This window comes from Oncorhynchus masou, chromosome 33 (genome assembly GCF_036934945.1).
Source record: "Oncorhynchus masou masou isolate Uvic2021 chromosome 33, UVic_Omas_1.1, whole genome shotgun sequence".
NCBI lineage: Eukaryota > Metazoa > Chordata > Actinopteri > Salmoniformes > Salmonidae > Oncorhynchus > Oncorhynchus masou.
In genome coordinates, this window is record NC_088244.1 from 19,122,497 (window position 1) to 19,142,902 (window position 20,406).

The window sequence follows — 20,406 nt, forward strand, 5'->3', positions numbered from 1 at the left end:
TGCAAGATAAGGAGGAGACATTATTAAAATGACTAGTATTTAATTTCCTTAAAGTGGCCAGTGATTCCTAATCTATGTCTATAGGCAGCCGTCCCTGATGTGCTAGGGATGGCTGTTTAGCAGTCTGATGACCTTGAGATAGAAGCTGTTTTTCAGTCTCTCGGTCCCAGCTTTGATGCACCTGTACTGACCTCGCCTTCTGGATGGTAGTGGAGTAAACAGGCAGTGGTTGATGTCCTTGATTATATTTATGGCCTTCCTATGGCATCGGGTGCTGTAGGTGTTCAGGAGGGTCGGGAAGTTTGCCCCTGGTAATGCGTTGGGCGGAACACACCACCCTCTGGAGAGCTTTGCGGTTGTGGGCGGTGCAGTTGCCGTACCAGGTGGTGATACAGCCCGACAGGATGTTCTCAATTGTGCATCTGTAAAAGTTCATGAGGGTTTTAGGCGTTAAGACAAATTTCTTTAGCCTCCTGAGGTTGAAGAGGGCTGTTGCGTCTTCTTCACCGCACTGTCTTTGTGAGTGGACCATTTCAGTTTGTCAGTAATGTGTATGCCAAGGAACTTGAAGCTTTCCATCTCCTCCCCTGTGGTCCCATTGATGTGGATAGGGGGGTGCTCCCTCTGCTGTTTCCTGAAGTTCACAATCATCTCCTTAGTTTTGTTGACGTTGAGTAAGAGGTTATTTACCTGGCACCACACTCCCAGAGCCCTCACCTCCTCCCTGTAGGCTGTCTCATCTTTGTTAGAAATCTCAAGCCTAATAATGTTGTGTCATTGGCAACCTCAATGATTGAGTTGGTGGCGTGGTTGGCCACGCAGTCATGGGTGAACAGGGAGTGCAGGAGGGGGATGAGCACGTACCCTTCTGGAGCCCCAGTGTTGAGGATCAGCGAAGAGGAGGTGTTGTTTTCTACATTCACCACCTGGAGGCGGCCCGTCAGGAAGTCCAGGACCCAGTCACACAGGGTGGGGTTCAGACCCAGGGCCTTGCACTTGTTGATGAGCTTGGAGGGTACTATGGTGCTGAATGCTGAGCTATAGTCAATGAACAGCATTCTTACATAGGTATGCCTCTTGTCCAGATGGGATAGGGCAGTGTGCTGTGTGATGGCAATTGGATTGTCTGTGGATCTATTGGGGCGGTAAGAAAATTGAAGAGGGTCTAGGGTGGCAGGTAAGGTGGAGGTGATATGATCCTTGACTAGTCTCTCAAAGCACTTCATGACGACAGAGGTGAGTGCTACAGGGCGATAGTCATTTAGTTCAATTACCTTTGCTTTCTTAGGTACAGGGACAATGGTGGCCATCTTGAAGCATGTAGGGACAACAGACTGGGATAGGGAGAGATTGAATATATCTGTGAACACACCAGCCAGCTGGTCTGCACGTGCTCTAAGGACACGGCTAGGTATATCATCTGGACCGGCAGCCTTGCGAGGGTTAACACGCTTAAACGTCTTAATCACATCGACCACGGAGAAAGAGAGCCCACAGTCCTTTGTAGCGGGCCGCGTCGGTGACACTGTATTATCCTCAAAGCGAGCGAAGAAGGTGTTCAGCCTGTCCGGAAGCAAGATGTTGGTGTCTGCGAAGTGGCTGGTTTTCATTTTATAATCCGTAATTGTCTGTAGACCCTGCCACATATGTCTCGTGTCTGAGCCGTTGAACTGGGACTCAACTTTGTCTCTATACTGACGTTTAGCCTGCTTGATTGCTTTGCGGAGGGAATAACTACCCTGTTTGTACTCTTCTGTATTCCCAGTGTTCTTGCCCTGGTTAAATGTGGTGGTTCGCGCTTTCAGTTTTGCGCAAATTGTAATGAATACGAGGGAGACAGAGAGCTGGTTTCAAGCGCAGGGTGCAGCAGGTGTTTAATGAAAGGGACCATAGGAGAAGGCAGGTAGCTGGGTCCAGGGGCAGGCAGAAGGTCATACACGGTAGGTCCAAAAATGGCAACAGTACAGACAGAAAATAGGCAAAAGGTGTCATGAGTGAGGCTTGCAAAAACTATCATACACGGGAGGAGAGAAGAACGGGAAATAACAGAGCTCTGAAAAAGTGTATCTCAAAACAAACAATACCTTACAGTGATGGGGTGCAAGGAACTGAACTAAATAGTGTGGGATGATGCAGGTGTGTGAACAGGTGATTAGAATTCCGGTGATTGGGATCTGGAGAGTGAGCTGGAAAGTGGGCTGTTTTCCGAGGATCTAAATGTTTGGGAGTGTGAGTTGGACGCAGACATTACACAAATGCTCCGATCTATCCACGGTTTTTGGTTTGGGTTGGTTTTAATAGTCACAGTGGGTACAACATCTCCAATGCACTTCCTAATAAACCCATTCACTGTATAAGTATATGTGTCAATATTATTTTCTGAAGCTACTCTGAACAAATCCCAGTCCTCGTGATCAAAACAATCTTGAAGTGTGGATTCCGATTGGTCAGACCAGTGTTGAATAGTCCTCACCACCGGTGCTCCCGGTTTGAGCTTCTTACTAATGGAGGGGAGGAGCAAGATGGAATCGTGGTCCGATTTTCCGAATGGAGGGTGGGGGAAAGCCTTATATGCATTCTGGAACGTAGTATAGCAATGATCCAGGGTTTTAGCAGCACGAGTACAGCAATCAATACAGCAATCAATCGATAGAATTTCGGGAGCTTTTTCTTCAAATTTGCTTTGTTAAAATCCCCAGCTACAATAAATACAGCCTCAGGATATGTGGTTTCCAGTTTGCATAAAGTCCAGTGAAGTTCTTTGAGGGCCATCGTGGTATCCGGGTGGATATAGACCACTGTGGCTATTATTGACGAAAATTCTCTTGGGAGATAGGGTTAGCGAAAATGCACACCTAACCTGCTACGAATAGTCACTTCAGGTCGTAGCTATATCAAAGTGGCATGTTTTTAGGGAGTCCCAATGAAATATATCAGAAGGGCAAGCGTTTCATGGGATTATTTAAAATACACATAAAAATAATCTTCTTCCATCCAATTAACGTCCAAGGCGTCCATCTCATTTCCTAATTAAAGGAGTCTGTTTTTCCTGCTTCTCCTTTCTTGCCTCGGCAGATTGTTTTGATGTGTCAATTCAATTGGTTTAATGGTAAACCATCTAATTGGTCCTGGGCTGGTATTAATCATTTAGCTCAAGAGCAATGCCCTGCTCACATCATAGAGGGAGCCACACACCAGTTCTGACTGTTACGGAGTCTAGTTGATAGGTATTCGACTAGCCAGACTGTTCCCCAGACTCCACGTGTAGGGATTTGTACAATGCTTAACAAGGCTATTGAACTTGACATTGGTGTCTGTCTTTATTCCTTTATCTAACATATCATACAGAAACATGGTATCAGAAGTGGCTCGGAAAACACACGTTGTTATTTTTGTAGCTAAGTACAGTATAGGAGCAGTTACGTTCCATATGCAAACACACGCTGTTTCCTACTCATAACACTGATCAACTCGTTGTTAGCTGGCTAGCTAGCATCACTACCTACCTCGATGACTGAAGGCAAAGAAATCTCATATTCCATTGCTATGGCAGCGAACATTCCGCCACCAAATCCTGTGGTTCTCACAGGGGACTGGAATACTAATTGGGACAACTTCAGGGATGAATTCAAGGACTATGCGCTGGCGACCGGTCTACATGAGAAACCCAGCGAGGTACAAGTGGCAACTCTGAGGAGTTTAATGGGCAGCGAATGCAGGTATATCTTCCGGCACAATCTCATCCTCACAGCACGACATCAGTGTGATGCAAAGGCTATATTGGATGCACAATCTCATCCTCACAGCACAACATCAGTGTGATGCAAAGGCTATATTGGATGCATTGGAGAATTACTTCATACCTGCCAGAAACGTCATTTACGAGCGGTTCGTTTTCGGAAGCTGCAAACAGGAAGACGGTGAGTCAGTACACAACTTTGTAACCCGTTTGAGAGACAAATCCGTCACTTGTGAATACGGGGGATTGAAAGATTAATTGATTCGAGACAAAATAGTACTGGGAATTGCAAATAAGGATACACGCCGGCGTCTACTGAGAGAGAGAGGCTTAACATTAGTAACTGCCATTGAAATGTGTCGCACTGCTGAAGTCACTGACATGAAAATGAGAGCAATGGAAATCGAAACCCCACGCTCCAACATTGATACTGTTCACGCTGTTGCTAGGCAGACATTCAGACAAAACCAATCGAGGCAGAGTAATTCACCACGAACGGTGAACACAGAGAGCCCCGTAGCATGAAAATACTGTGGGCACACACACACACACGTGGCAAAGAGCACTGCCCTGCCTACGGAAAACTATGCAGAGCTTGTGGAACTAATAATCACTTTGCAAAAGTGTGTCTCAAAAGCAAAAGAAGGGTGAGTGAGGGCAAGATTCACTGCGTTGATGATGTCACTCAATGTCCAGAGTGGAACAGTGAAAGTGACATTTACGTGCATGAATCCATTGGGGCTGTACACTCAAGAGGGAAGAAATGGGTTGTGACACTACGATTACACAACAAGCAACAACAATGTCAACTGGATTCCGGTGCTACATGCAACGTAATGAGCTCCAGAGACAAAATCAATCTGGCATCTGACACACATCCATTGCCCAGCGATACTAGTCTAAAGCTGTACTCAGGAGAGCTAATGAGCTCTATGGGCACCTTTGAGACCGAATGTGTTATTCGGGGACGCAAACACAAGCTAGAGTTTGAGATTGTGAAAACCAGTCAACATCCTCTCCTCTCAGGCTCTACATGCGAATGCCTGGGACTGATGCAGTTCACTGTACCAAATGACCTGCACATTGTGTCCAGAATGGACCCCTGTCCAAAGAACAACTACTCAACAGATATGACGATGTATTCAACAGGCCCGTTGAATCAGTGCCTGGGGAGGTACACTTTGAAGTGGATGAGAGCGTCACTCCAGTCCAGTGTGCTCCTCACAATGTGCCCATTGCAATGAAAGTGGCCGTGAAGGCCCAGCTGGACGAGTATGAGGCCGATGGCCACATGACATCTGTGACTGAACCAACTGACTGGATCAGTAATATGGTCATAGTGAAAAACCCCCAGAGAAGCTGAGGATCTGCATCGACCCAAAGCATCTGAACCAAGCACTGAAACTATCCCACTACATCATGCCGACACTAGAGGATGTCCTCTATAAGCTTCCCAAGACCAGGATTTTCACCTTGGTGGATTCCCGAGATGCATTCCTTCAATGCAAGCTGGACGAAGAAAGCAGCTTCATGACTACCTTCTGGACCCCCTGGGGTCGGAAACGCTGACTCAAGCTCCCATTTGGTGTCTCAGTGACCCTAACCTTAGGTATACCAACGTAAGCAGCACGAGTAACTGGCTGGGCTCAAGGACATTAAACCCATCGCCGATGATGTCCTGATCGTAGGCTGTGGTGACACAGACGAAGAAGCAGAACGGGACCACGATGTGAAGCTCCTGGCACTGATGGAGCGCTGCCGATCAGTTAAGCTTCATCTTGGATTGAAGAAGCTGCAGTTCAAGGTGAAAGACGTCCACTTCAATGCCCACATTCTCTCGGCAAAAGGCCTGAAGCCGGACCCAGACAATGTTCGAGCGATCCTCGACATGCCAAACCTGTCTGATGCAAAAGGAGTATAGCGTCTCATCGGTTTTGCAAACTATCTTGCAAAGTTCATGCCACACCTATCAGCAGTCTGTGAGCCTTTGCGCCGGTTGCTGGACAAAGATACACCATGGCACTGGCTACCCAAGCACGAGGCCGCAGTGCAGGAGATGAAATCTCTGGCATCATCCATGCCAGTGTTGTGCTACTACGACATCACAAAGCCTGTCACAATCCAGAGCAACCCCAGCCAAAGGCGACTTGGATGCTGCCTTATGCAGGAAGGCCAGCCTGTTGCGTTTGCCTCGTGAGCGCTCACCCCCACCGAACAAAACTATGTACAAATTGAGAAAGAGTGCCTCAGCATTGTCTTCTCCTTCTCCTGATTCCATCACTACTTATATGGTTGAGAGCTGGTCACTGACCACAAACCACTCATTGCCATATTCAGTAAACCTCTCCTCAACGCGCCCAAGAGGCTTCAAAGCATGCTCCTGACTCTGCAAAACTACAGCCTGAAGGTCATTGAGCAGGGCAACAGCACACACTGAGCAGGGCAACAGCACAATGTACAGGCAGATGCACTGTCTATCAGCAGCAGGCCATCTGTTCACTCCAGCAGGAACAACAAGATGTTCAACAGATCAATCAGGCAGACTATTTAAACGTCACAGATCACCGCCTAGCCTAGATCAGGCAACACACTAACAAGGACAAACACCTACTGTCAATGAAGTCCATGGCTCTCGCAGGTTGGCCATACCTGAAAGAGGAGACACCTTTCACAGTGAGAGAATACTGGACCTTTCGAGATGAGATCAGCATGCAAAATGGCGTCTTGTTCAGAGGTCAGAAGGTCATTATTCCCAAATCACTACGTCCAGAGATGCTTACCCGCATACACTCCAGTCACGTTGGAGGTGACGCATGCTACCGCCAGGCTCGTGAAACATTATACTGGCCAAACATGCAAGCAGAAATTAAAGACTTTGTCAGCAACTGTACCACATGTAACGAGTACGCTCATGAACAGCAAAAGGAAACCATGATGTCACACAAACTGCCCACAAGGACCTGGCAAATAGTCAGCATGGACTTATTCAGCCACAGACAAAAGGACTATCTTCTCATCGTTGATCACTACTCTGACTTTTGGGAAATTGAACTGCTGCCTGACTTGTCTGCAGAGACGGTCATAAAGCTCTGCAAGGCGCAGTTTGCAAGGCAAGGTCAGCTTGACAAGGTAATCACGGACAATGGCCCACAATTCATTGCACAGTTCAAGCGTTTCGCCTCAGAATGGGAGTTTGACCACATGACCTCCTCTTCAAGACACCCAAAAGCAAATGGCAAGGTGTCAAGCTGTCAAGATTGCAAAAAACCTGTTAAGCAGGGCCTTGCGCGACAGCAACGACCCATGGAGAGCGATCTTACAGTGGAGGAACACACCCACCGAAAACATGGATAGCAGCCCAACACAACGCCTTCTGTCCAGACGTCTGAAGACTACCATCCCCGTAGCTAACAACCTGCATCATGGTTGGCATCACGGACAAACTGCGTCACAGAAAGCCGCTCGCTAAGTGCTTCTACGACCGGACTGCTCGAGACCTACCAGAGCTGGAGGTGGGTGAAACTTTGGAGGCTGGGCACACGCATACAGAGAGTAGCACCACGTTCTTATCTGATGGATGTTGGTGACTCCCTCTATTGTCGCAATCGGGTGTATCTGCGCGTAGCAGAGCAGACAAACTAGAACATGCCATACACTCACCTAGATGTGCTGGATCACAGTCCAGGCCTAAGGGTAAGGGGTGCAGAATTGAGACATGAGCCAACTGAAGGTGAGGCTTCTACCCCACCAAGCTCTCCAGCTCGTGGCCCTAATCTTACCCCTGTCAGAGCCAATACTTACTCACGGGTGGGTTGGCTGTGCAAGCCACCGGACAGGCTTAATCTGTAAGCAAGAGACTGTTAACTTGTCCTCTGTTTTTTATTTTTTTATTTGACCCCCTTTTTCGTGGTATCCAATTGTTAGTAGCTACTATCTTGTCTCATCGCTACAACTCTCGTACGGGCTCGGGATAGACGAAGGTCGAAACCCAACCAAGCCGTACTGCTTCTTAACACAGCGCGCATCCAACCCGGAAGCCAGCCGCACCAATGTGTCGGAGGAAACACCGTGCCCCTGGCAACGTTGGTTAGTGTGCACTGTACCCGGCCCGCCACAGGAGTTGATGAGACAAGGACATCCCTACCTGCCAAACCCTCCCTAACCCGGACGACGCTAGGCCAATTGTGCGTCGCCCCACGGACCTCCCGGCCGCGGCCGCTTACGACAGGGCCTGGGCGCGAACCCAGGGTCTCTGGTGGCACAGCTGGTGCTGCAGTACAGCGCCCTTAACCACTACGCCACCCGGGAGGCCCAACATGTCCTCTGTTAATTAAAAAAAATAATTAAAAAGGAAGATGACAACTGAAGTAAAAAGAAAATGTAATGCTTTTTCAATTGTTATGACTTGACTGTTAAGAACTTATTGTCATGCCGTTATGTTTGCACTTTCTAACGAAAAGGTTGATGTTACGGAGTCCAGTTGATAGGTATTCGACCAGCCAGACTGTTCCCCAGACTCCAATGCTTAACAAGACTATTGAACTTAACATTGGTGTCTGTCTTTATTCCTTTATCTAACATATCATACAGAAACAAGGACTTCATTACAAAATGAGAAGCCAGGGTTGCCAACTGAAAATAATAAATGTTGAGAACAAAGTTATACTGTAGGTCAACAGACAGTCAAGTTTTCCTTGGAAATAAACTCCAAAGGGCGGAGAAAGTTTTGATCCTCAGGGGACAGACAGATGCAGAAAACTTGATTTGAGAATCAGACACAACAACATGTAGCTCACATAAAGTACTTGCCCACAAACATACGATCATCAATTTGTACAGACAGACCAGACAGTCACACAGCCTTTTAGAAACTTCTAAGTGTTTATTATGCAGAAACCACAGTGATAAGGCACACCTTGCCCCTTTTCTCTATTGACTCCTGGTCATTGTGAATGCAGGGTGGGTATGGGGCTGCTCTGCTCTGCTTGATAAGTCCTCAGACTTGCACAGCCCCTTTCACCTGAGGTACACCGGACACCACCCCAGACACCACACACACACACACACACACACACACACACACACACACACACACACACACACACACACACACACACACACACACACACACACACACACACACACACACACACACACACACACACACACACTCTGATTATTTGAAATAACAACTCAAGAATTTTAGAGTCACTTGTCAGTGAGTTTTGATGGCAGATCTCAATGGTTATGGTCACCCATGGATTGAGTAGAGTTAAAGTATCCTGCCCAGCAGCACAATGCGTTTCTCTGTGGGCGAGAGGCAACCCCAGCCCTGGGCTATATAGACCCACTAGATGAGAGGAGACTGTGTCTTTACTTTCTTTCTCCAACTATTGCAGAGGTGGGCAGTAAAATAAAGTAATTGTGTGAGTCAACAGAGCAGCCTGTTCTTATAGACTAGATGTAACATAGTAAACGTAATTCTGGGACACTCAAAATAGTATAATATGTTACGTTTGGTATGGTTAAATAAGACAGAAGGTTACGTAAGGCAAAAATGAAAGTAGGGTTATTGGTCAGGGTGGATGGGTGGGCGTATAATGAAAAACTCAAAACTGGCAACCTAAAGGTTGCATGTTCAAATCTCATCACAGACCACTTTAGCTAATTAGGTACTTTGCAACTACTTAACATGTTAGCTAACCCTTCCCCTAGCCTTAACTCTTTAACTTAACTACTAACCTTAACCCTAACCTTAACCCTAACCCCTAGCTTAGCTAACATTAGCCACCTAGCTGACATTAGCATTAGACACCTAGCCACCTAGCTAACATTAGCCACAGAAAATTGGAATTTGTAACATATCATACTGTACGTTTTGCAAATTCGAAACATGTTGTACAAATTGCAATTCGTTACATATTGTATGAATTGCAATTTGTAACATATCAAACGAATTGTAATTCGTAACATATGAAACGTAACATATCATACTAATTGGAGTATATCGGATTTACATTTATTATGTTACCCCTGTCTACCCCTGAGTCCAGGTTGAACAGAGAGATCGATCATATGTCTCTGAGGAGAGTGTTTTTATTGCTTTTGGATCGAATGATGACAACTCAGTTGAAAGGAAGAAGATAAGTAGTAGAAAGGATTTTGAAGAGATGATCTCAGACATTCTAATCACAAAACCGGGGCATTCTAACTTCCTAATTTTTACACATAGATACAGTCCTAGAGATAGTGTAACTCAAGAAAGACACCTGGCTCACATGCTGTTGGTAATAAATGGTGGGATATTTCCCAGAGGATTGGTGAAATGGGATCGAAAAGAAAATGGGAGCTGAACGTTATACTGTGCTGACGCTCAAAGTGAATCCCCTAAAAGAAACATTAACAATACAGAAATGCAGCTAATCAATACATCTGCTGTTTATTGTTAATTGAAGTCCTTTAGCTTGGTTTACTTTTCCTCACCCAGCTGGAAATAATTGACACGTGGCAAGGTGTATGTGTGTTTGTTAGTGTGCAGAGCTTGACAGAGCACAAACGGACACACACACACATGCACACACAAACACACTCACACACACATGTACACACACACACACACTGGTGACCCTCGGTACAGCTCTGGTGTTATCCTCTCCAGTGTTGGAGAAGGTTGCCACAGCAACAGTGGATTTGTTCTGGCGTGGTTTCTGTCCTCACAGTTTGGGCTCCCAGCATCATCCATCCAGTCATATCCTCCTCTGATCTATCCATCTTTATATCCTGCTCTGAACCACGCGGGCTCAATACAGCACAGCAGGGGAACAGAGCAGCAGAGGAGGAAGCAATAACTTCCAATGAAATCAATACAGTTAGTTCTACGGTATCAACATGTTAGCCCCTAAAAAGAGACCAGCTCCCTAGCTTGAAATAGTTGTGATGACTTATTCTTATATTTTGGTAACATCTCTCGGCTGTGCTTCCCTTGGTAGTCTGTAACAGTTTGCAAGCCCTGCCACATCCAACGAGAGTTGGAGCCGGTGTAGTGCGATTCGATCTTAGTCCTGTATTGACGCTTTGCTTGTTTAATGGTTCGTCGGAAGGCATAGCGAGATTTCTTATAAGCTTCCGGGTTAGAGTCCTGCTCTTTGAAAGCGGCGGCTCAGTGCGGATGTTGCCTGTAATCCATGGCTTCTGGTTGGGGTATGTACGTACAGTCACTGTGGGGATGATGTCATCGATACACTTATTGATGAAGTCAGTGACTGATGTGGTGTACTCCTCAATGCCATCGGAAGAATCCTGGAACATATTCCAGTCTGTGCTAACAAAACAGTCCTGTAGCTTAGCATCTGCTTCATCTGACCACTTTTTTATTGACCGAGTCACTGGTGCCAAATGGAGGGCGAGGGAGGGCTTTGTATGCGTCTGTGTGTGGAATAAAGGTGGTCTAGAGTTTTTTTTCCCTCTGGTTGCACATTTAACATGCTGATAGAAATTTGGTAAAACAGATTTAAGTTTCCCTGCATTAAAGTCCATGGCCACTAGAAGCGCCACCTCTGGATGAGCGTTTTCCTGTTTGCTTATGGCGGAATACAGTTCATTGAGTGCGGTCTTAGTGCTAGCATCAGTTTACGGTGGTATGTAAACACCTATGAAAAATACAGATGAGGTCTACAGCTTATCATGAGATACTCTACCTCAGGTGAGCAAAACCTTGAGACTTCCTTAGATATTGTGCACCAACTGTTGTTTACATATATGCATAGTCCACCATCCCTTGTCTTACCAGACGCCGCTGTTCTATCCTGCTGATACAGCGGACAACTAGCCAGCTGTCTGCTGATAATGTTGTTGTTCAGCCACGACTCTGTGAAGCATAAGATTTAACAGCTTTTAATGTCCCGTTGGTAGTTTAATCTTCCTCGTAGGTCGTTGCTTTTATTTTCCAATGATTGCACATTAGGTAGTAGAACGGAGGGCAGGGGGGGGGGTTTATTCGATCACCTACAAATTCTCAGAAGGCAGCCTGACCTCTGTCCTCTTTTTCTCCGTCGTCTTTTCACGCAAATAACAGGGATTTGGGCCTGTTCCCGGGAAAGCAGTATGTCATTCACGTCAGGCTCATCGGACTCATAAAAGGAAAAAAAGCTTCTGCCAGTTCATGGTGAGTAATCACTGTTCTGATGTCCAGGTGTTATTTTCGGTCATAAGAGACGGTAGCAGCAACATTATGTACAAAATAAGTTAAAAACAACTAGGCGGCACACAGGGAGTAGGAGGGGCCTGGGTGGAGGGGGAGTGAAGGTGCCCTTTCCAACGTGTCCTTTTGTACGTTTCTCTCCCTGTCAAGTGTGTTTCTGTTTCTCTGTTTCATTTAGGCTAATAGATGAGAATGCACTACTGAATGGGTTTTCAAATTTGGATGTCGACTCAAGGTCCTGAAGCAGCACTGATGGTTTGCTTTCAGTCAGTCAACTTTGGTGCAACATACTATGGACAACACTCTCAGTTGAAGGAAATGCAATCACGTTTTTCCACTGGTGATAAATGTGAGGCTTGGTGAGATTTTATCCCCCCCCTTACAGAGATTTACTGTCAGGGCCCAGGTCTGGCATAATATCTGCAGAAGATCTAAATGCTGCTGTACGCCCACCTTGGTTGGTGACAAAATCATCAGATCATCAGCAAACAGTGTACATTTGACTCTAGAAGGGTGAGGCTGGGTGCTGCAGACTTTTCTAGTTGCCTTCGCCCATTTGTTGATATTTTTGTTGAAGAGGGTGGGGCTTAAGATGCATCCCTGTCTCACCCCACTGCCCTGTGGGAAGAAATTGGTGTTTTTTGCCTTTTTTAACCGCACACTTGTTGTTTGTGTCCATGAATTTTATAATGTTGTATATTTTTCCCCAAACACCACATTCCATCAATTTGTATAGCAGACCCTCATGCCAAATTGAGTCTAAAGCTTTTTTGAAATCAACAAAGCATGAGATGACTTTGCCCGTGTTTTGGTTTGTTTGTTTGTCAATTAGGGTGTGCAGGGTGAATACGTGGTCTGTCTTATGATAATTTGGTAAAATGACAATTTGACATTTGCTCAGTACATTGTTTTCATTGAGGAAATAAATGAGTCTGCTGTTAATGATAATGCAGAGGATTTTCCCAAGGTTGCTATTGATGCATATCCCACTGTAGTTATTGTGGTCAAATTTGTCTCCACTTGTGTATTGGAGTGATCAGTCCTTGGTTCCAAATATTGGGGAAGATGCCAGAGCTAAGGATGATGTTAAAGAGTTTTAGTATTGTCATTTGGAATTTGTTGTCTGTATATTTTATCATTTCATTGAGGACACCATCAACACCACAGGCTTTTTTGGGGTTGGAGGGTTTTTATTTTGTCCTGTAGTTTATTCAAGGTAATTGGAGAATCCAGTTGGTTCTGGTAGTCTTTAAAAGTTGATTCTAAGATTTGTATTTGATCATGTATATGTTTCTGCTGTTTGTTCTTTGTTTTAGAACCAAAAAGATTGGAGAAGTGGTTTACCCATACATCTCCATTTTGGATAGATAATTCTTTGTGTTGTTGTTTGTTTAGTGTTTTCCAATTTTCCCAGAAGTAGTTAGAGTCTATGGATTCTTCAATTACATTGAGCTGATTTCTGATGTGCTGTTCCTTCTTTTTCCCTAGTTTATGCCTGTATTGTTTTAGTGATTCACAATAGTGAAGGCGTAGACTCAGATTTTCTGGGTCTCTATGTTTTTGGTTGGACAGGTTTCTCAGTTTCTTTCTTAGGTTTTTGCATTCTTCATCAAACCATTTGTCATTGTTGTTCCTTGTCTTTGGTTTTCTGTTTGACATTTTTAATTTTGATAGGGAAGCTGTAAGATCAAATATACTGTTAAGATTTTCTACTGCCAAGTTTACACCTTCACTATTACAGTGGAACATCTATAGCATTTCTTACTACTCAATTCCTTTGGCTTTGATGCCTCATTATTAACAATTGCTCTGTTCAAGTAGACTGTGATTTTGCTGTGGTCTGATAGGGGTGTCAGTGGGCTGACTGTGAACGCTCTGAGAGACTCTGGGTTGAGGTCAGTGATAAAGTAGTCTACAGTACTACTGCCAAGAGATGAGCTATATGCCTACCTACCATAGGAGTCCCCTTGAAGCCTACCATTGACTATGTACATACCCAGCGTGCGACAGAGCTGCAGGAGATGTGACCCCTTTTTTTGGTTATGTTGTCATAGTTGTGCCTAAGGGGGCATATGGGGGAAGGAATGCTGTCACCTCCAGGCAGGTGTTTGTCCCCCTGTGTGCTGAGGATGTCAGGTTATTGTCTGGTTCTTGTGTGTAAGTCGCCACAGACTAGTACATGTCCCTGGTCCTGGAAATTATTGATTTTCCCCTCCAGGATGGAGAAGCTGTCTTCATTAAAGTATGGATTTCTAGTGGGGGGATATAGTGTCACGCCCTGGTCTTAGTATTTTGTGTTTTCTTTATCTATTTGGTCAGGCCAGGGTGTGACATGGGTTTTTATATGTGGTGTGTTTTGTCTTGTTTTTTTTTATTACATGTATTGGGATGGTAGCTTTGTGGGGTGTTCTAGGTGAATCTATGGCTGTCTGAAGTGGTTCTCAATCAGAGACAGGTGTTTATCGTTGTCTCTGATTGGGAACCATATTTAGGCAGCCATATTCTTTGAAGGTTTCGTGGGTGATTGTCCTTATCCTGTCCTTGTTCGGTGTTAGTTTACACCAGTATAGGCTGTTTTTGGTTTTCTTGTTTACGTTTGTTGTTTTTTGTATTTTGATTCGTGTTTACTTTTGTTTATTAAACATGGATCGCAATCTACACGCCGCATTTTGGTCCGACTCTCCTTCGCACAAAGAATACCGCAACATATAGGTAGCACACAGGAGGACATTTTTCTCTGTTAAGATAATTTACTTTTGAATTTCTAGCCAAATGTAGAATGTTCCTGTTTTGATTAATTTTATGGAGTTAGATAGGTCCCCCTGAGTCCCTTACCTGTTTCACACCTGACAGTTTGGTGGATGGGACTATCAGCTCCCTGTAACCTAGAGGGCAACCAGTGGGTCCGTCTCCTCTATACCATGTCTCTTAGGATGACAATGTCTGTATTTCCGATTTCTTTGAAGTACAGGTTCCTGCTCTTTAGGCCAAAGGCAGTTGACCTCAGGCCTTGGATATTCCAGGATGAGATAATGAAGGCTTTGTGTTCCATAAAGTGTCCAATGTTGTTGGTCATGTTGTTTGGCCTCAGGCCAGTAAGTGTGAGCAGAGCCTACTGAGCATCTGGTATATGCCATTGGCTTGGCCTAGTGTAAGAGTGGGAGTTGGGCCTGTTTGCCTACTCACGGCCTGGGTGTATGTGGGAATTCCATGTTAAGGCCCTCTTTGCGGGGGTGTGGTGCATGGGGTGGGCAGGAGGGGCATAGGTCTGATCTGAGGGGGCCTAAATGGGGTGTAGGCATGGTTGGGGTGTGGATGTGGCTGGTGGTGTTGTGGTCTGGATGTGGGTCCTCTATGTGTAGGTTCCACCTGGGAGGGGTGTCTATTGTATTGATCTGTTACTCATGTGTGAAGTTTTGGGGTTGTGTTTCAGAGCGATGTCCTTGTTCCTGCTGGTCCGGGCCAAGGTGGGCACTGCTGCCTTGTATAGGTGGACCTGGTCATAAAGGCTGTTCAAGTCCAGGATGGAGTGGTGGGCCAGGTAAACACTTGGTTTTGAGGCACAGCCACAGGAAATACTTGCGTTTTCCTGCTGTATGGTAGCAGGATGGAAGTATTTTCGTGGTAACAGGGTGGATATAACCACTTGTGCAATGGGGAAAGTAGAAGAAGCTTTTTCAATCACTCCCTTCAGTGCTGTGGCCACTCTTTCCTGCTGTGCTCTCTGCCTGTCTGTAGTATTATGTGGCTAGGTGAACCTAGTTGGTCCTCAGACAGAAGGTCTAGGGTGCGCTGGGTGTTTGGGCACCAGAGTTTAGACACACTGTGTTAGGGAAAACATTTTTTTTTCTTCTTGTATATATAAGGAGTGTATGTCCTCAGTGGTTGTCAGGAGGGCTATCAGCGTGGCTGACAGGGGGGCGGTTCTCAGAGGGGGTGAGATACCCTGGGATTCTTCATTTGTCTGTCCCACTGTGATGTCGACATGGTCTGGGGTGGACTGTTCTGCTGTGGTGTCGAGACTTTTGTCGGGAGCTGAGGTGGGCTGTTCTGCTGGCTTCTCTGCAGGGATGGCCTACTCTCTAGTGGGTTGTTCTCTGTCACACTCCATCCCCTTCACCCTCTCCTCCAGAATTGTGATCCTCTCCTCTAGTGTTCCTGCTTTTTCTCCTGTTGAAGTTGTCTCACCACAGTGCGCAGTGCAGATATGTCTCTCTCCGCCTCCAGCTCTCCGTATCTGGTTAAGGGGGTGCTGTTGTGCTGGTCTGTTGTCTGGGTCTGTGCTGACTGGAGTGTAATCACCTGCTGTTCCAGCTCCACCTGCCTTACCTCCAGGTGGGTAAATAGATCCTTTATTTCAATGAGGGAGTAGGACTCTGTGCTGGGATGTTGACTTTCCGCTTGGGGTGGCTCGTCTGTGGGGTTAATTAATAGGTCTGGTCTGACCCGCTCGGGGAGGGGGTATCTTTCCCAAGGGAGAGCTTCTCCTGCTGAGCTAATTCTTTGATTAGGTGAAAATCCAGCTGAAACTGTTTGGGGTTACCCTATACCAATACTGTTCCAGACTTTTATATTAGCTGACTCAAAGTCCTCGTTGTCTAGAATCCTGAGTTTCCACCCCTCGGTAATACCCCCCCCCCCCCTCTTAACAGAGGGGTAGTGTGCTAATATAGCACTGTGCCATTACAGGGGATGGTATGTGTGGAAGATGAGTTTGCTGATGTTCCTATTTTTTTACAATAGTCAGCAAAAAGTGTCTCTTGATTTTCTATAAGGAGCTTCATTTTGTGCTCTTTTCGTGTCTTTGTTACGGTTTTCTATGTGCAAAGGAGAGTCGAACCAAAATGCGGCGTGTAGATTGCGATCCATGTTTAATAAACAAAAGTAAACACAAATCAAAATACAAAAAAACAACAAACGTAACAAGAAAACCAAAAACAGCCTATACTGGTGTAAACTAACACCGAACAAGGACAGGAAAAGGACATAAGGACAATCACCCACGAAACCTTCAAAGAAAATGGCTGCCTAAATATGGTTCCCAATCAGAGACAACGATAAACACCTGCCTCTGATTGAGAACCACTTCAGACAGCCATAGATTCACCTAGAACACCCCACGAAGCTACCATCTCAACACATGTGAAAAAACCCCAATACAAAACACACCACATACAAAAACCCATGTCACACCCTGGCCTGACTAAATAGATAAAGAAAACACAAAATACTAAGACCAGGGCGTGACAGTCTTATCATTCTTTACATACACAGGGTACTGTATTTGAATGACCTCTGAACAGCAGGAGGCAGCTTCTAAGGCCTCTCCATTTGGTTGGAGTAGACAGTACGACTCTCCTGCCATTGTTGGGCTAAAGAGCTTTGATTTTGTAATTCCGTCCAAAATCAGGTTGTAGGATTTGAGTTTTGATTTGGAGTGAAGGTTATGTTGTAGAGGGTAGCATCCTGTATATGTCCCTGACACAAATTCCAAGTTTAAATCTATATTTTTTAAGAACATACTGAAATTCTCTCTCTCGATAGATAGATAGATTAGTGAGGTTGGGTGATTAGACCTGGCTCACAGTCGGCGTTCCAATTCATCCCAAATGTGTTCGATGGGGTTGAGGTCGGGGCTCTGTGCAGGCCAGTCAAGTTTTTTTCACAATGATCTCGACAAACCATTCTGTATGGACCTTGCTTCGTGCACAGGGGCATTGTCATGTACTCCGACTGTGTGGCCATGCACGCCTCCAGCTCAATCATCAAGTTTGCAGACAACACAACAGTGGTGGGCTTGATTACCAACAACGACGAGAGAGCACTATGAGTGTGGTGTCAGGAAAACAACCACTCACTCAACGTCAACAAAACTAAGGAGATGATCGTGGACTTCAGATACAGTTGCATCAAAGCTGGGACCAAGAGACTGAAAAACAGCTTCTATCTTAAGGCCACCAGACTGCTGAACAGCAATCACTAACTCAGAGAGGCTGCTGCCTACATTGAGACCCAATCACTGGCCACTTTAATGCAACTCTAAATAATGCCACTTTAATAATGTTTACATATCTTACATTACTCATATCACATGTACAGTGTAAACTGTAATTTATACCATCTATTGCACCTTGCCTATGCCGCTTGGCCATCACTCTTCAATTGACTTACAAGTACATATTCTCGTTCACCCCTTTAGATTTGTGTGTATTAGTTAGTTGTTGGGGAATTGTTAGATTACTTGTTAGATATTACTACACTGTCGGGAACTAAAAGCACAAGCATTTCGCAAACACTCACATTATCATCTGCTAACCATGTGTATGTGACAAATAAAATTTGATTTGATTTTTTAAATTTAGAAACAGGAAAGGGCCTTCCCCAAATTGTTGCCACAAAGTTGGAAGCACAGAATCATCTAGAATGTCATTGTATGCTGTAGTGTCAAAATGTATCTTCACTGGAACTAAGGGACCTAGCCTGATCCATGACAAACAGCCCCAGACCATTATTCCTCCTCCACCAAAATGTACAGTTGCAATATGCATTCGGGCAGGTAGCGTTCTCCTGGCATTCGCCAAACTCAGATTTGTGAGTCGGACTGCCAGATGGTGAAGCGTGATTCATCACTCCAGAGAACACGTTTCCACTGCTCCAAAGTCCAATGGCGGCAAGCTTTACACCATTCTAGCTGACGCTTGGCATTACACATGGTGATCTTAGGCTTGTGTGCGGCTGCTCGGCCATGGAAACCCATTTCATGAAGTTTTAACTGATGAAAAATTATTGTGCTGACGATGCTTCCAGGGGCAGTTTGGAACTCAGTAGTGAGTGTTGCAACCAAGGACAATTTTTACGGGTTACGCACTTCAGCACTTGGCAATCACGTTCTGTGAACTTGTGTGGCCTACCACTTCTTGGCTGAGCCGTTGTTGCTCCTAGACCTTTCCACTTCACAATAACAGCACTTACAGTTGACCGGGGTAACTCTACCATGGCAGAAATTTGACGAATTGACTTGTTGGAAAGGTGGCATCCTATGACGATGCCATGTTGAAGGTCACTGAGCTCTTCAGTAAGGCCAGTACCGCCAATGTTTGTGAATGGAGATTGTATGGCTGTGTGCTCGATTTTATACACCCGTCAGCAATGGGTGTGGCTGGAATTGCCGAATCCACTAACTTTTTTATCCACTAGCTTTTTGTCTGTTTTGCTAATCCAGTTTACAGTAGGGTGCTCCTTAAACAGCCTCTTTCCCACTGGAGTGTGGAAGCTAGCTCCCTGTCATATAGTAGCATGGGGTAAGGGTTACCTAGCGGTGTACCCTTGCCGGCACCAACTGACTAAAAGGGAACGTAACGTTATGACTGGAAGCATCTTGGGCATTGTTTAAAGGGCTCACTATAGGGGATATTTGTAGTGAATTGAATTGGGCATCACCACACACTTCTATGAGGTTTCATCGCTAGGATGTCACTGCTCTCAATGTAGCCCACAGGTTGTTACGGCTGGGACAGGGGAAAGTCACAAGGTAGCCTGTTCCTGGGCTCGGTGAACAGCAGTATTAAATTGAAGCAATGAATCCGAGCCTCACGCTTATCGTCTGCGAGGTGCAGATTTCATTGGCCTTGTCAGATTGTAGATCTTTCAACCGAAGTCACAAGTGCGACTCCCCATAGTATGTTGTCCCTTGTTTCCCTAATTCAGTTATAGTCATAACGTTTAGTTCTCACCCAAATCAGGGCCTGATTAAATTCTGAGACACACAATGGATGAACTGGATATAACTCAACCAATCAGCTACCAGGGAGAAAGGAAAACCTGGGAACTGAGAGATCAGATTTAAAAACCTCACGTAGTCATTTGAGAGTGTAACTGCCTTTCTGTGCTACACACACTATGCACACACACACCTTCAACCCAGATGCAGCATCATTAATGCCGGGATCCCCACTCTGTGTCTCTGATTCTAGGAGCAAATGTCTGTACTGCCCACCAGCGTCTGTATTAGAGGTCTTCACGGATCCACCTGTACGTGTAATCCTAACTGACTTGTCTGGAAGGGGGGGGGAGGAGAGAGAGAGAGAGAGAGACCTCTCCCACTTTATCTTCTCCAGTTAATAAAGTAGCTTAAATAATTACTTTTCTGCTGCTTTTCTCACTCTGATCTGGATCGACCTAGTCTATACAGAATGGGTCTAGTTGACCTCTGGTCCATTCGGAACGGGTCTCTATATTTAAATGTTTTATTTATGCCTATTGGGTCCGGGTGGGAAAGCCCCAGGTCCATTTCAAAACGGGTCCAAAAAGCCCTGTGAAGACCTCTAGTATGTACTGCTACATCAATAATCTACTGTACGGTACAACACCATCATATCACAGGCAGATCAGTACAGATTAGGAAATGAAGAGAGAGAGAGAGAGAGAGAGAGGAAGAGAAACAGATACAAAAGTATAGAGGGATAGA